This window comes from Ambystoma mexicanum, chromosome 5p (genome assembly GCF_040938575.1).
Source record: "Ambystoma mexicanum isolate Mex_15411 chromosome 5p, UKY_AmexF1_1, whole genome shotgun sequence".
Taxonomy (NCBI): Eukaryota; Metazoa; Chordata; class Amphibia; order Caudata; family Ambystomatidae; genus Ambystoma; species Ambystoma mexicanum.
In genome coordinates this window covers 406,357,832-406,374,131 of record NC_090930.1, presented here as the reverse complement: position 1 = coordinate 406,374,131, position 16,300 = coordinate 406,357,832, and the positions used below count along the sequence as shown (strand labels likewise).

Below are 16,300 nucleotides of genomic sequence, written 5' to 3'. Positions count from 1 at the left end.
GTCCTGTGGGACTGTAGGATAAGCCGTCTTGACATCGGTAGAGGATGCTGCTTGTACCACCAGACTTTCTGGGGATGGATGTTTAGACAAGAACTCTGGGTCTGTGGAAGATACCCTGTACTTTGCAGACAGTTTTTTATTTACTGCTGGTATTACATCTGGGGTTTCCCAGTTTGTCATGATCTTTCTCTGAAGAGCTTTATGAAAAGGCACCACTGGATACTCTTGTGGGCCTTTGTCAAGAATATCCGTGAGGTCATCTTGCTGGAAAGATTGTGAAGGTGTAGACCACTCCATGAACTCTGTAATCCTGGCCATTAAGGCTCTGTAGGGGGTTTCAGCATGCTCCCCTGGGTCTGGCTTAGCAAAATCCAGCTCAGGGGAAGTGTCTTACCCACTTGCCTCATGTAAAGAATCATGAAGATCCTTTAATCTGCGCTCTTCAGAGGAAAATTCCTCTCTAACTGGGGTTACAGGTCCCTGTAACTCAAATGTGTCTTGTTCAGACAAATCACCCTCTTCTAAAATTGAGGATATAGTTCTAAATTGTTCTGAACTCATAAAGGGAGTAAATCCCATTTCCAAGGCAGAGGGTGCCGAACTTGTCATTATTGGCCTCGAGAACGTCGATGTCGTCGACGCCGAAGGCTTCGAGCGTGGCGTCGAAAACAGAGGTGGAGGCCTCGAGGACCTCGACAGAATTGGAATTCTACTCGACAATATCGACGCCATCGACGTCGAGGGCCTGGGGATCGTCACTGGATGTGTGGTCACCGTGACTTTTCTCGGCGTCGACGCCGGTGTGGAGGCCGGCGTCGAGTCGACAGACCCGTGTGTCGAAGGTCCCTTCGACAACGGCGTCGAAGACATCGACCTCGACGGAACCTTCGTCGACGGCGTCGACGGAACCTTCGAGGAAGGTTTGGAGGTCATAGTCCTACTCGAGGGTTCGAGACGCGCTCGAGAGGTTTCTTTCGCGGGGTACTGCGACTCGCAGCGTTTTTGACCTTCGGGTCTTTCGACCAGAGCATCGCTCTCGGCAGTCTTCGAGGGGGTCGAGGACGCTTTCTCGAAGACGCTCATCATATTTTTCCTGAATTCCTCCCATTCAGCCCGGGAACTATGTTTCGTGGGGCAAGGGATTCTTTTTGGCGAAACAGAGGAAGAGGAAGACGGAGAAGGGGATCTTCGACGTCTCCTCTTCGAGTGCTTCGATCTCGAGGAGTGATGAGACCCTCTCCGAGGCCTGGAGCGTGAATGGTGACAAGGAGACGAATGTCTCGACTTCGTCGACGAAGAAGAAGCTTTAAAAGTCTTACCTTTCTCCAGCTTCCCCCTACGCTCCTTCAGGGCCTTAGCTGTCATGGACATACAGTCCTCGCACTCCGAACAATGGTGTTCGGCTCCCAAGCACCACAGACAATTTCTGTGAGGATCAGTCAACGACATCTTTTTCCCACAATCTCGACATTTTTTGAAGCCGGATCGAGGAGTTGTCGGTTCCGACGAGGAAGCCATCGAGTACGGATCGAATAACTCGAGGTAAATAGGTATTATCTGACTAAGAACTGAGCAACGGTATTCCGAGGCACCGAGTAGCGCGGAAAAACGGAACTGAGCAACGGACGCTGCGCGCGGCCTTTATAGGCAGGATGACGTTGAGCGTCGATACGGCGGCTGTCGAAGGACATCGACTCGAGGGACGTCGACGCGCAGCGTCCTCTGGAGAAAAAATTTTCCGAGGCCAGCAGAGCTGGAAGGATATATCTAAGATGAGGAATACGTCGGAGGACACAATCCCTTCGAAAGGCACAGTACATACATACAATACAGAAGATCAACACTTGAGGACTTAACACACATTATGAATCGTTGTGCTGAGATTAGGTTGGAAGTGTGTTACAGGCCTTGTGAAAAGAACCATGTTTTGGGGCATTAACGCAAGGTCCAAAATGGGGTTTCCACTCTTAGAGATAGTGGGAAGGCCTTCCAATGTTTGCAGCCACTTCCAGGAAGCTGCAACCCTCTGCTCTTTCCAATTTAAATCTCGGGATGGTGAGATGATGCAAGCGGGAGGCCCAGGAGGGTCTGTTGGATTGGGATTTAGTACATTTTCTTAAAAGTTATCTAGGTACAGTATTTTATAGGCATTTACACATCAGTATGAGAGTTTTGAACAGAATGCGCTCACGGATGGGCAACTAGTGAACACTTCTTCTAGCAGGTGAGATATGGTCTTTTTCAGGATATTCAGGGCTTCTCTTAGTGTGTTGCTTTGTATGCCCTGTCATTTTTTGATGTTACAGGTAGCAGATTGTGTGAAAAGAGCATAGCAGCAGTCTAGTCTCTTGCAATTGTGACACAGCTATCAGTGGTGAGGAAAGGTTTGCAGGCGTTGATGAGTTTAGTTGTGTAGGCCATGGACAAGGCAATTGCGTTTAGCTGTCTGGTTAGCGAGAGTGAGGAGTCCAGGTAAAGCCCCAAAGTTTTGACTTCTTTGGAAACTGGGATCGAACATACCGTCGATGACAAAAGACTTGTAATCGCCATCGAGTTTGTTTAGGAGTGTTTGTGATCCAATAAGAGCAACTTGGTCTTATCGTCATGAATGCATAGCGATTGTATTGTATTGTATTTCATTCATATAGCGTGCCTAGCCCGTAGGCATCTAGGCACAATTCTTAAAAATACATATTTACAGTTACAGGCACAGTTTACAGTCATGGTCACAATTTGAACAATTTACAGGCATGGTATTTACACAATTTACAGGAAGATGTTAACAAGGGAGTTACAGTATACAGAGAAAATCAGGGTATGAGTGATTGGCATTACAGTGCTGGAATGGACTTTGTGAATACTATACATGCAGGCAGAATAACATGATCAACATTATAGGAAATTAGAAGTGTGAACTGTATATGGCGGGAGGCTGCATCATAGAGGGTTAGTTTTCATTCAGAATGAGCCATGCTTTGGCCTCCTTACGGAATTGATGGTAGGAGGGTTCTAGTTTGATGTTGGTGGGTAGGACATTCCAAGTTTTGGCTGCCAGAACTGGAAAGGTTTTACCTCCTGCCTTTTGCAATTTGAACCTGGGTATGATGAGGCAGTTGTAATGGGAGATCTAGTCTGTATGTCTGAGGTGTTAAATTTGAATTTGTCGCAGAGGTATTTAGGTGCTTGATTATGAGTGCATTTGAATATGAGAGAGAGAGTTTTGAATGTAATTCTTTGGTTGATTGAGAACCACCGAATACTACGTCTCATCTCAGAGATGTGTAGTTTTCTGGGGAAGTTGATTGCCGCATTGAGTGCACTTTTTTGATAGATCTGTAGTTTGCATAAGTTATGCTGACTGGTACCTAGGTATAGCACATTACAGTAGTCTAACTTAGTCAGTATAAGAGCCCTAGCCAGAGTGATACAATTGTCAGGTGTCAGGAAAGGTCTACATGGGTTAATGAGCTTACATGTGTAAGCAGTGGTAGATGCTGTGGCATTGATTTATCTCCCTAGCGAGAGGGTGGGGTCGAGGTACATGCCTAGCGTTTTTGACGTCTTTTGAGACTTTTATAGTGTTACCGTCAATGTCAAAGTTGTTAGATCTGTTATCTAGTTTATTGGGTCTGGCTTGGGTTCCTACTAGGAGAAACTCCATCTTGTCGTCATTGAGGCAAAGGCCATGTTGTGCCATCCATGCTTGGAGGATGAGGTAAATGTCATTCAGTTGTTGGGAGTCTGTGTCGTAGTTGCCTGTGATGTGTATGATAATTTGTGTGTCGTCGGCGTAGTTAGTATAAGAGATACCCAGACGGTCTAATTTGTCAAATAAAGGCTTAGTGAAAATGTTGTAGAGTGTGGGGGAGACACATGAGCCTTGTGGGACCCCACATGTGTCAGTCGATGGAGATGCGGAAGCTGTAGGTGCAATCACTCTAGTTGTTCTGTTGTTAAGAAATGATTGGATCCAAGTAATTGCGTCATTGGAAAAGTGGGCTGCTAGGGAGAGATGGTTACCTAGGGTCAACGTGGTCAAACGCTGCTGATAGGTCTAGTAAAGAAGGAGGGCAAGGTTGACTATGTCTTTGATATTCTCAATTTGGGTTACTAGTTCCATCAGGGCTGTTTCGGTGCCGTGCCTGGGTCGGAATCCGGATTGGCATAGCCCTAGCAGGTTGTTGATTTCCAGATGGTGTTGGAGATCCAACACCATCTGGAAAGCAACTATCTGCTAGGGCTATGTAGGCTGTTCTGTCGATAATCTTCAGAAGGAAGGGCACAGTGGTGATTGGTCTGTAATTGGATGGGTTCTTGGGATCAAGAGGAGGTTTCTTGAGTAGTGGCATAACCCAGGCGTCCTTAAGGTTGACGGTTACTGTGTTGGATTTGAAGGAGGTGTTGATTAATGAGGTGATGAAAGGAGCGATCTCCTTCGCTGTTTCTTTTATGGTAGGTGCAGGGAAAATGTCGCCCATGCATCTAGAAGGTTTTAGGCTTAGTATCATTTCTTCTACTTCGTTGATGCTGAGTGTGGAAAATTTTAATAAGTCAGATTGGTCAGGTGGAGGTGTGGAGATTGGTAGTGAAGGAAGGTTGTGAGGCTTGATTTTTTTGTCTCGAGTTTTCTTTGTAGGAGCTCGATTTTGTCTGACAATGCTTTTTGGATGTTCTGACACCAGGTGGAGTCCTTAGCGCAGGTGGTGGGAGGAGTCGTTGGTGATTCTAGCTCTCTGAGTATGTTAAACAGTTCCTTGGTATTAGATTTGGCGTTGTTAATCCAGTCGTTATAGGAGTCAGATTTAGCTAGGAAGATGGCAGATTTGTATGTAGCTGAGACTGATAAAAAATGTTCTTTGTTGAGAGCTGATTGGAGGTTTTTTCCCGCTGGTTTCTGTTGCTCTTTTATATTTAAGCCATGTTCTCAGTTGGGGGGGTGAACCAGGTATTTAAGTGGGCAAGGGGTTTAGCTTTGCACATTTTTTGTAGTGCTATTGAAGCGATAGTATTTAGAAGAGTAGTATTATAGAGGTTAACCAGATGGGTAGGGTCCTCATTGAGCTTGTGGGCCGTGTCCGCTTGTAGGAGCGGTTGCAGGAGTGGGAGTAACTTGTGTGCTGTTATGTTTTGTGTATTTCTTGCTAGTCTCGGAGGGGCCAAAGTTTTCTCTGGGTTCGGGTTGTTTCTAGGTCGGGTGAAAAGGATGACATGATGGTCGGTCCAGGCAAGGGGATGGTTGGATGTGATAGTAGTGTTGCAATTGCAATCAGCAATCCAATCTAGTTGTCTCCCTTTCGAGTGAGTAGATTGTGAGAGTCATTGAGTGAGGCCCAGTTCAACAATGCTACTGCGGATCACTAGTGCGTTTTTATTGTTGGTGTCATGTAGCCCAAGGTTAAAGTCTCTGAGGAGGAGGGTTTGTGAGTTTTGTTTAGAATTGTTAGTCAACAGTAGGGATATGTCTTCCTCGAAGGAGGAGAGTGGGCCAGGAGGTCTGTAGATCAGGTGGGCTGTAATAGTTTGCAAAGGTGATAAGGGCAGTTTGATTGAGAGGTGTTCTGTAGAAGAGAGTGTTTGTCTAGGAACCTGCCTGAGGCCTAGGGAGGTTTTAGCGATAAAAGCGACGCCGCCGCCTTTGGATGATGTTCTGTCTTTCCTGATAATGGTGTATTGGTCTGGGATAGCTAGTGACAGGAGGGGACCTGAGGTGGGTTGGAGCCACGTCTCTGTGATGGCTAGGAGGTCTAGGTCGTTGGATGTTATGAGGTCATTGATATCAAGCACATGGGCTGTTAGTGACCTGGCGTTGATGAGGCCTCCTTTCAGGGTAGTGGTGGTGTTTACTCGTGAGGGTTGGGGGCTGTTTTTTTTGGCTGGAGAGCTGGGAATGGGATGTAGGTTGCTTACGGGGTTAGCCTTTTTGTAGTCTGTGTTGGAGGGGTGGGATGGGAGGTTGAATTGAGATGTCTTTTAAGGAATCTGTGTCCCAGTCTTGCGTTTCTAGTTGTAAGGTATGATAGGTGTAGGTTTCCTGGCAAAGAGGTTTATCCATTGTTCTGGAGTGAGATTTTGACCTTGACTAAGTCAAAGTCTGGCAGGAAGTGGGTAGGCTTGATGTTGGCTGAGCAGGGCAGTGTGGTGGCCATCGATAGTGCGCGGCTGCACTTTGACTCCATGGGACAGTGAATGTCGTTAGCTGGTTACATTAGTGGGTTGCTATGGGCTTGGTTATCCATAGTGTTTAGGAAGAGCTTGCCTAAGCATAGGTGGGATAGAGATTAGGTCATCAGACAGGGTAATATCCTGACTGCAATGAATGGCAGTATGGCCATGAGGTAGGCTACCAAGGGCGTCTGTGTAACAGGTAATCGATCATTCTCGTGTTACCTGAAGTGGTTATGTCGTTCGCGCAGATAGGCTGGTGGTGCTACTGAGTGATTGTGCAAATAGCAGAGTGGGCCGCTTTGTGTGCGTGCAGAAAAATGTTTTTGCAATAATGATAGAGTTTTACATTTGGACATCAATCTTGGTAGAATAATATGGGCAAGTGGGCGAGTGGTGCAATTGGCAAATGACGTTGATTATAGCAGAGCATTAGAAGTAGTTACATAGAATTGGCATACAGTTGGTAATAGTGCAACTGGCAAATAACTTTATAGTAGAGCACTAGTAGTATATACATATGGTGACAAGCAGTTGACAAATGGTAGAGAAATGCAAATAGTGGCAGTAGTAGTAGTAAGGCAGTAGTGGCAGGGGCTATGCATTTAGAGCTATCATACGAAGCAGAGATGATACATAGGTAGGCAGTGGAGACAGTGGTGTGAGCAAAAGTAGCTAGGATGCAGGCAAATAGGCCAGTACATATATCCAAGTGACGTCAGCAAAGAAAATATCAGTATGGAGGTATAAGGGTGGGCAGATAGGCACCGTACGCAGCTGGCACGTTCAGGATATACAATATGGCGTCATTAGCTCAATTATGCAGTAGGGATCAGCTTTAAGCAAATCTATTCGACTGGCCGATACATAGAATCACAAATTAAGCAAAATACAGATCTGGTGCAAGGTATATGGTAGAGCACCGATCAAGGGGTGAGGATCAAGTAGTTATAGTTACACAGGTACAATAGTAAGCTAATGGGAATTTAATAGAAACTCCATGGATAAAAGGAACTTTTATGAACCTTTTTGGAACTTTTTGATGAATTTTGATGTTTTCTTTTTCTGTAAAAATTGCAAATGCAATTAAATCAAATAAAAAAAATAAAGAAAGTAAGCTAACCTGTTTGCGCTCCTAGTTCACGCTAACGCTCATAGCAGCTAGAGGCATCAATGTCCGTTAGCAAGGTCCGCTTCGCAAGGTGAGTGTGTAAAAAATATAACGTAGAGCCATCCATGCCTGAATGGTTTGATAAACATATCCCAGCGAATTGGAATCCCTGTCGTAGGAGCCTGAGATGGGTAGGAGGATTTCGGTATCGTCCGCATAGTATAGGAGATACCCAAGGTGTCGAGGAGGTAAAAGAGAGGCTTTATGAAGATATTGTATAGTGTGGGGGAGACACAGGAGTCTTGGGGGACTCTGCAGGTGACTGACGCTAAAGGGGGTGATGCAGAGGGGGAGAAGATACTCATTGTTTCCTTTGGTAGAAAGGACGAGATCCAGGCTGTTGCTTAGAGGAGAATTGAGCTGCTGATGAAAGGTGCTGGCAAAGAAATGTATGATCCACCAAATGAAATGCAGCTGAGAGGTCGAGCAGGAGGAGGAGAGCAAGTCTGCCGTTGTCTTTGAACTCATCCATTTGGATTTTTAAGTCTAGGAGTGCTGATTCCGTTCTGTGGCCTGGACGGATTCTGGACTGGCGCAGTCTGAGGAGATTATTAGCTTCAAGATACTTTTGGATCAGTAGGGATTTTAGGGTCTAAGGTAGGCTTCTTGACGAGTGGAAGGACCCATGTGTCTTAAGTTGGCTAGTATGCTACCGGCAGAGAAGGAAGTGTTAAGGAGCGATGAGATGAAGGGGGCAAGCTCTGAGGTGCAGTCTTTGATGACTGAGGCTGGGCAAATGTCACCTGGACGTCTGGATGGCTTCAGGCCTTCGATATTTTTGGTTACTTCTAAGTCGGAGATTGAGGTGCACTAGAACAAGTGGGTAGAGTTGGGAGACGGTGAGGGTGTAGGCTCTAGTATCTCAGTAGATATTAATTTGCTTTTCTTCTCAAGAATTTTTGTTTGGAGCGTAGTGATTTTGTCCAGTAAGGCTTTTTGTATATTGGATGTAACGCTCACCTGGTATCCACGGGGACGTCACTCAGCCTGTTCTGACCTCTTACGACCTCAAACCCTTCCCTGGAGTCTGCTTGACTGGAGACTGGGCCTTGTTTTCTTGGAAAGTGTGCTCTCCGTCCTGCTTTCAGCGCAGGGGTGCGTTGATTGATGCGGGCTCTTTGCTGCCTAGTTACTTCACTGGCAAGAGTCTGACAGGTAAGTATAATGAGTCTTTTGAACAGTTCTCTAACTTCGTTCCTTTTTTCCTTAGATGATGGATGGCGACGTGCTGCTGAGATGAGTAGCGCTGAAGGTGAGTGAGAGCGCGATGCGCAATGCGACCCTTTCGTATTTTTATTGAACTGAGTTATTTTTCTGTGTCTTTTAGGTGCCGCAACGTTTTCAGCATGGATGCCGGTTATGAAGAAGAAATGAGGTGAGTAAGCACGGTATGCGGCATCTCTAGATGTTTCCACGCTAACCTGGAGTGTCTTTTCCCTCTTGCAGATGAATGAGAAGGTCCGGAGACAGAGTTCCCCCAGAGCGGCTGGGATTCAGGTAAGCGTTTGAAGCTCGTACAGTCTTTAAAAATAAGCGAAGATTTGCTGAATGCTTACTAATGCCTTTTTTCTGTTCTTTTCCCTTTTCCTTAGGAAGCGGCGTGCTGGGATGGGAATGACACCGCCAAAGATGCCCGCAGAACAGAAGAAGCCATGAATGAAAAAGTGCTGCAAGGTAAGGCTGTTCCTAACAGTGTTCTTGTTCTTGCAGGAGCTGAGCACAGAAGAAAGATGCAGGCCTATTGGAGACCGATCCGAACACAGTGAGTGTCACGCTACAGGTGCAGAAAACAAAAAACATGTTTCTCATCCTGGGCATGGCTTAAATAGTCTCTGGATATCCCAGGTGTCTCTGGGCTGAACCACACCCAAAAGACTAGACTGCACATGCAGTTCTGGGAACCGAAATATGTGGGGGCATCCATCTTGTCCCCATCAAAGCACTACAAGTCCAATCCCCAATGTTATCCTATGGGAGTGAGTGAGTCTGGTGCCACAAGCGCCACGTCTGACTCCAAGTGGGTCTTTGGAGGGATGGAGAAGCCCTTGAGGACCATGTAGGTGATCGTGGCCTGGCTCCAGCCAGACATCTTGGAGGGCTGGGGACATGAGGGGCAGGAATCATGACAGCAGTCCCCCCCCCCCCCCCCAAGGCCCCTCTCAAGGTGGCTCTTCTGTCTGGTCCTGGTTTGTTTGGATAGTTTTGATGAAATCGTCTAAGCAAGCGAGGTGCATGGATGTACTCACAAGGCTTCCATGTCCTGTCTTTTGGACCATACCCCCTCCAGTGTACTAAATAGTATAATTTGGATCTGACGTACTTTGAATCCAGGATGTCCTTGACTTCGGATTCTGGCTCCCCGGCGACTACTGCTGGCTGCGGTGGCTTTGCTACCCGGGTTCCAGGTTGAACAGGTTTAAGGAGAGACACGTGGAACACAGGATGAATCTGCATGTTTGATGGCAAAGCTAGTCTGACCACTACAGGATTTATCACGGAGGTGACGGTGAATGGACCCAGGTATCTTGGACGGAAAATTCGGGTTCCTTTAATGGACACGTGTTTAGACGCCAGCCAGACTTTGTCTCCCACTTGGTAGTTGGGGGCCTTTGCTCGGTGTTAATCAGCAAACTTCTTTTGGCGATTCTTAGCTTGAAGTAGGTGTTCAACTGCCCTTTTAAAGGTTTGAGAAATGGTTGTGTGCAAGGTTTTGACTGCTGGCATTTCCATGGTTGTGGGAACGTCCAACTCAGAAGTACGTGGGTGCCTGACATGCATGGTATAAAAGGGTGTCTGCCCAGTGCTGGTGTGTAGGGAATTATTATAAGCATATTCAGCTATCCATAATAGGTCGAACCAGCTTCCTTCAGCTTGGTGTAACATGCAACACAGATACTGCTCGAGCGTCTGATTTGTCCTCTCAGTTTGACCATCCGTTTGGGGATGGTGACTGGTGGATAGCCGGATTTCGATCTGGGCCATAGAGCAGCATTTTCTCCAGAAGTTAGATACGAATTGAGTACCTCGGTCTGAGACTAAAACTGAAGGAAACTCATGGAGCCGTACGATGCCTTCAAGAAATACCTTTGCCAAAGTGGAAGCATTTGGGATCCCCTTAAGAGGAATGAAATGTGCCATTTTTGAAAATAGGTCCACGACCACAAGAATAGTGTTAAACCCTTGACTGGGTGGTAAGTCAGTAATAAAATCGAGGGACAACGTGTGCCAGGGTGCTGGTGGGATTTCCAATGGTTGTAATAGCCCAGCCGGTTTCTGCTAGGATGACTTGTTCTGAGCACACACTCCACAAGATAGGATGAATTGGATAATGTCTTCATGCCACGTGGGCCACCAATAATTTCGTTTTACCTTGGCTAGGGTTTTAGCAATTCCGGGGTGGCCCTCGATCAAGGAATCATGATAACTGGACATGACTTGTTCTCGTAGTTCTTGTTTTGGTAAGAATAAACGATTCCTGAAGTAGGGCAACTGATCTTTTATCATGTAATGTTCTCCTTGTGCACTCCATGCTTGCAACTGCTCCGGACTCATCAGGTTTTGGATTTCTTCATGTAACTCTTTCTGAGTTATGGTTGCTGTGATTCCTAGGAGCTTGTCACTCAGGATGATTGCTATTGGGTCAGGGGTCTGATACCCTTGCTCTTCCACCCCCATACAGGAAAGGGCATCAGCCTTCCCGTTTTTCACCCCTGGTCGAAATGTAATCACGTAGTCATATTCAGCAAAAAAAAGAGCCCAAAGTAGTTGTCGTGAGGATTGGGCTTTTGCCGTTTTTAGGTACTGGAGGTTCCGGTGGTCAGTTATTACGGTGATTGTGTGTCTGGCGCCCAAGAGGTAGTGCCGCCATGCCTTAAAGGCTGACTTAATGGCCAGGAGTTCTTTGTCTGTGATAGCGTAATTGAGTTCAGGGGGTGTGAATTTACGTGACCAGAAGGCAACAGGGTATAACTGGCCCGTTTCGGGGTCCTTTTGTGAGAGGACGGCTCCTATAGCCATGCTTGAGGCGTCCGTTTCCACCAGGTATGGGAGATCAGGGCGAGGGTGGCGTAAGATTGGGGCAGATGTGAGTCTTGCTTTGAGTTCCTGGAAAGCTTCCTCGGCTTCTGTTGTCCACTGGAACTATTTGTTGCTTTTCCTTAGCAATGACGTGATGGGATGCGCGATTTGCGAAAATCCTGCGATGAACCGGCGGTAGACGTTTGCAAAACCCAGTATACTTTGAACCCCCTTGAATGAATTTGGGGATGGCCAGTTCAGGATAGCATCTACCTTGTGTACATCCATTCGGAATCCATTCAGGCTGAGAATAAAGCCCAGGAATTCTACCTCGGAGATGTGGAATGAGCATTTTTCAAGCTTATAGTAGAGCTGGTGTTGACGGAGTTTCTCCAATACGGATCGGACGTGTTTAACGTGGTCCTGCTTTGATGCAGAATATAGTAGAATATCGTCGATGTACACTAGAGCACAGACATCAATCAATTCCCGTAGGACATCGTTCATGAAGTATTGAAATGCTGCAGGCGCGTTGCAAAGGCCAAAGGGCATTACTTGATATTCGTACAAGCCGTATTTGGTGCGAAAAGCGGTTTTCCATTTGTCCTCCTGTTTTACGCGAACAAGGTGATATGCCCCCCTCAGGTCTAGTTTTGTGCAGATTTGGGCATCTTTGACTTGATCAAGCAATTCAGGGATCAGTGGCATGGGGTAGCGGTTTTTTACGGTAATCTGGTTCAGTGCGCGATAGTCGATGCACATTCTCAAGTCCCCCTCCTTTTTCGGTACGAAGAATAGAGGACTGGCTACTGGAGACTTCGAGGGACGGATGAAACCGTTGGCCAGGTATTGGTCAAGATAGGTCTTCAGGTGCTGGTTTTCTGGTTCTGTGAGTGCATAAATCCGCCCACAAGGGATTTGTGTTCCGGGTATCAGGTCAATTTGGCAATCGTATGGTCTATGCAGTGGCAGGGTATTAGCCTGTTCTTTCTGAAAGAAATCTTGAAAGTCCTGGTATTCACTTGGTAGGGTGCCGATTGCCACAGTCGCAAGCATCGAGGTTCTGGTGTCTATTGGTTGTTTCTCTTGGCAATAACATGTGTGGGCGCAAGTCTCGGGAAAGGCCAATTCTTTTGCTCGCCAATCAATTCGAGGATTGTGAGCTACCAACCATGGCATTCCCAAAATCAACTGGAACTGTGGTGCCTTAATGAGGATGAAAATGATAGATTCTTGGTGTCCATCCTGGCACAGAAGGGTTAAAGCTGCAGTGCATTGGGATAATGGACCAGAAGCTATTTCCGTGCCGTCGACAGTGGTAACAGTGTCGGTGGTTGATTTAGGGCGTAATGGAAGCCCCATCTTTGCTGCAAGATCCTGGTCGATGTAATTCCCAACGGCTCCACTGTCAATGTACGCTATTACTGCGTGCATCCGAGATGGTTGTTGGTGATTGATCAAGACCACAGATAGTGCAAAATGGGAGGTCTGTAGTTGACTTTCTTCGCTCGACAAGTGGACCCCTACACTTTCCGGGCTGGGGAGTTTTCCGATTCCTTGATGGTATCTTCCTTGTCCGTGGCCCCTACCGTCCTCCTCGGTGGCTTCACAGGGCACTCTTTAAGGAAATGACCTGACCTTCCACAGTACAGACATAACTGCTGCTGTCTCCTTTTATCCCTTTCCGCTTTAGTCAAGGGGGATTTGACCGCCCCGATTTGTATTGGTTCTCCTGAACCTTCCGTTGTGCGGGCAATATTGTCCTTTGAACGCACATACATAGGGCGAGGGTCCGGTCTGGTTCGATCTGCTCTTCGGTCCTGCAACCTATGATCCAGTTGAACAACAAGGTCAATTAATTCTGAGCAGTCTTTCGGGGGGGTTCACTACTTGTGCGAGAACATCCTTGAGCTCCCCCTGCAACCCCTGATGAAATAACGTGGTTCTCTTCTCCACTGGCCATTCTGCTTCAACTACGAGTCTATTGAACGTATGTTAATAGGTCTTGATTCCCTTGACGTAGGGACAGAAGTTCGTTGTCTAATGCCTGCCCATGAGTACGACGGGCGAACAGCTTTTCCATCTCCTGCTGAAAGCCCCTGAAGTCATGCAGCAAAGGATCGTCTTGGGCCACAAAGGGTACAGACCAGTCTGCGGCGCTACCACTCAGGTAGGATAGCACAAAAGCGACCAGTGATTGGTCATTCGGAAAGGCCCCTGGTCTACAAAGGAAGTGCAAGCGGCACTGGTTCATGAAAGTTGCAAACCTCTTGGGATCCCCCGTAGATCATTCGGGCGGGGCCAAGGGAACTGCCCCAGGAAGGGTTATCTGAACGGGATTGGCTGATGGTGCTGGCATCGAGGGCACGCTTCCTGGCAATGGTGCATGCCCTGCTTGTGACTGGAGAAGTTGCCGGCTTAAATCATCAGTATGTTCTTTGGCTACTATCAGCTCTGTCCTCAGGGTGTTGGTCTCCTGCCTGGCTGCATGTACTTCGGAACGTAGCTGCCCCCAACATGTGGGCTAACTGGTCGGTTTCTGACGTTTCCATGACGCCCAGGTGGATTTTGATGTGAGGCTTTGTGTTCTGTAATGCTCACCTGGTATCTACGGGGACGTCACTCAGCCTGTTCTGACCTCTTACGGCCTCGAACCCTTCCCTGGAGTCTACTCGACTGGAGACTGGGCCTTGTTTTCTTAGAAAGTGTGCTCTCCGTCCTGCTTTCAGCGCAGGGGCGCGTTGATTGATGCCGGCTCATTGCTACCTAGTTACTTCACTGGCAAGAGTCCGACAGGTAAGTATAATGAGTCTTTTGAACAGTTCTCTAACTTCGTTCCTTTCTTCCTTAGATGATGGCCGGCATCCGGGGATGGCGACGTGCTGCTGAGATGAGTAGCGCTGAAGTTGAGTGAGAGTGCGATGCGACCCTTTCGTATTTGTATTGAACTGAGTTCTTTTTCTGTGTCTTTTAGGTGCCGCGATGTTTTCAGCGTGGATGCCGGTTATGAAGAAGAAATGTGGTGAGTAAGCGCGGTATGCGGCGCCTCTAGATGTTTCCACGCTAACCTGAAATGTCTTTTCCCTCTTGCAGATGGATGAGAAGTTCTGGAGACAGAGTTCCCCCAGAGCGGCTGGGATTCAGGTAAGCGTTTGAAGCTCGTACAGTCTTTAAAAATAAGCAAAGATTTGCTGAATGCTTACTAATGCCTGTTTTCTGTTCTTTTCCCTTTTCCTTAGGAAGCGGCGTGCCGGGATGGGAATGACACTGCCAAAGATGCCCGCAGAACAGAAGAAGCGATGACTGATGGGCAGAAGAGCCGCAAGGTAAGGCTGTTCCTAAGGGTGTTGTTCTTCTTGCAGGAGCTGAGCGCAGAAGAAAGATGCAGGCCTACTGGAGACCGATCCGAACATGGTGTCACCCTGCAGGTGCAGAAAACACAAAGCATGTTTCTCAGCCTGGGCGTGGCTTAAATAGTCTCTGGGTATCCCAGGTGTCTCTGGGCTGAACCAAGCCCAAAAGACTAGACTGCACATGCAGTTCTGGGAACGGAAATATGTGGGGGCATCCATCTTGTCCCCATCAAAGCACTACAAGTCCAATCCCCAATGTTATCCTATGGGAGTGAGTGAGTCTGGTGCCACAAGCACCAAGTCTGACTCCAAGTGGGCCTTAGGGGGATGGAGAAGCCCTTGAGGGTCATGTAGGTGATCGTGGCCTGGCTCCAGCCTGACATCTTGGAGGGATGGGGACATGAGGGGCAGGAATCATGACATTGGAGCACCAAGTGAACTAGAAAGAGGTGGAAAGAATCATCCTGTCTCTCAAACCTTCCAACTGTCAGGGGGATCTCTGCCGGGCACAACTCATCAAGGATGCTGCGCAAGACCTATCACCCTTCATCGCCAAGCTCATCAATGCCTCTTTTGCCACCGGCATCATCCCCACTAACCTTAAAGAATCATGGGTACTCCCACTTTTAAAAAAACCTACGCTAGATCCTTCTACACGCACTAATTATAGACCAATTACTACAGTCCCCTTCCTTATAAAAATTCTCGATAAGGTGGCTTAAATGCAAATTCAAAAACACCTGGAATTACACCACCTGTTAGGAGCTAGACAATCAGGCTTCCGCCCACGACATGGAACAGAGACGGCCCTCATCTACCTCAAGACCCAGGTTGATGAGCTCAGAGACAGTGACAATTCTGCTTTGCTACTTCTCCTGGACCTTCAGCTGCCTTCGATCTGGTGGATTATACCATCTTATGTAACCATTCGACACAGCACACATTTCTCCAATGATGCCATAACCTGGATTAGATCCTTCCTAAGCGGCATAACTATAAGAGTCTTCTCACCCTCAGCAGCGGCAGACGCCATACCTACCACCTGCGGCGTACCACAGGGGTCCTGCCTCTCGCCCACGCTGTACAACATCTTCACTAAGCCCCTTTTTCGATGATCTGGATCATCTTGGTATCACCTACACTAACTATGCAGATGATACTCAGATCCTCCTCCCACTTACAGGGGATTATGACAAGGATTTGGCCTTGGTGAACAGAGTGTACATCATCATCCAGGCATGGATGGCCATGCATGGTCTATGCCTGAATGATGATAAAACAGAACTCATCATCTTGGGTACCTCTACTAGCCTAAACAATTAGAAGCCGACTATTCCGCCTTCTTAATCGACGGGAACCCCATTAAGGTAACCCATGGGTAAAAACACTAGGCTTTTACCTCGACTCCACCCTATCCTTCTCTAAACAGGTCAATACACTGGCGTCGTCCACAGCGTACACATGTAAGCTGATTAGAACGGGTAAGCCATTTCTCTCGAACAACAGCTGCACCATCCTAGCCAGAGCCCTTTTTCTGTCCCGGCTGGATAACTGCAACGCCTTGTACATAGGCGCCAATAAATCCGTCATCACAAAA

At 47.4% G+C, this 16,300-nt stretch overlaps 1 protein-coding gene across 4 annotated transcripts in view; it reads right to left on the bottom strand.

Annotated features, from left to right (window-relative positions):
• The window catches only part of ARHGEF6 (Rac/Cdc42 guanine nucleotide exchange factor 6), a 3,277,165-nt gene that overhangs the window by 166,059 nt on the left and 3,094,806 nt on the right, over window positions 1-16,300 (bottom strand). The gene's annotated exons all lie outside the window — the stretch shown is intronic.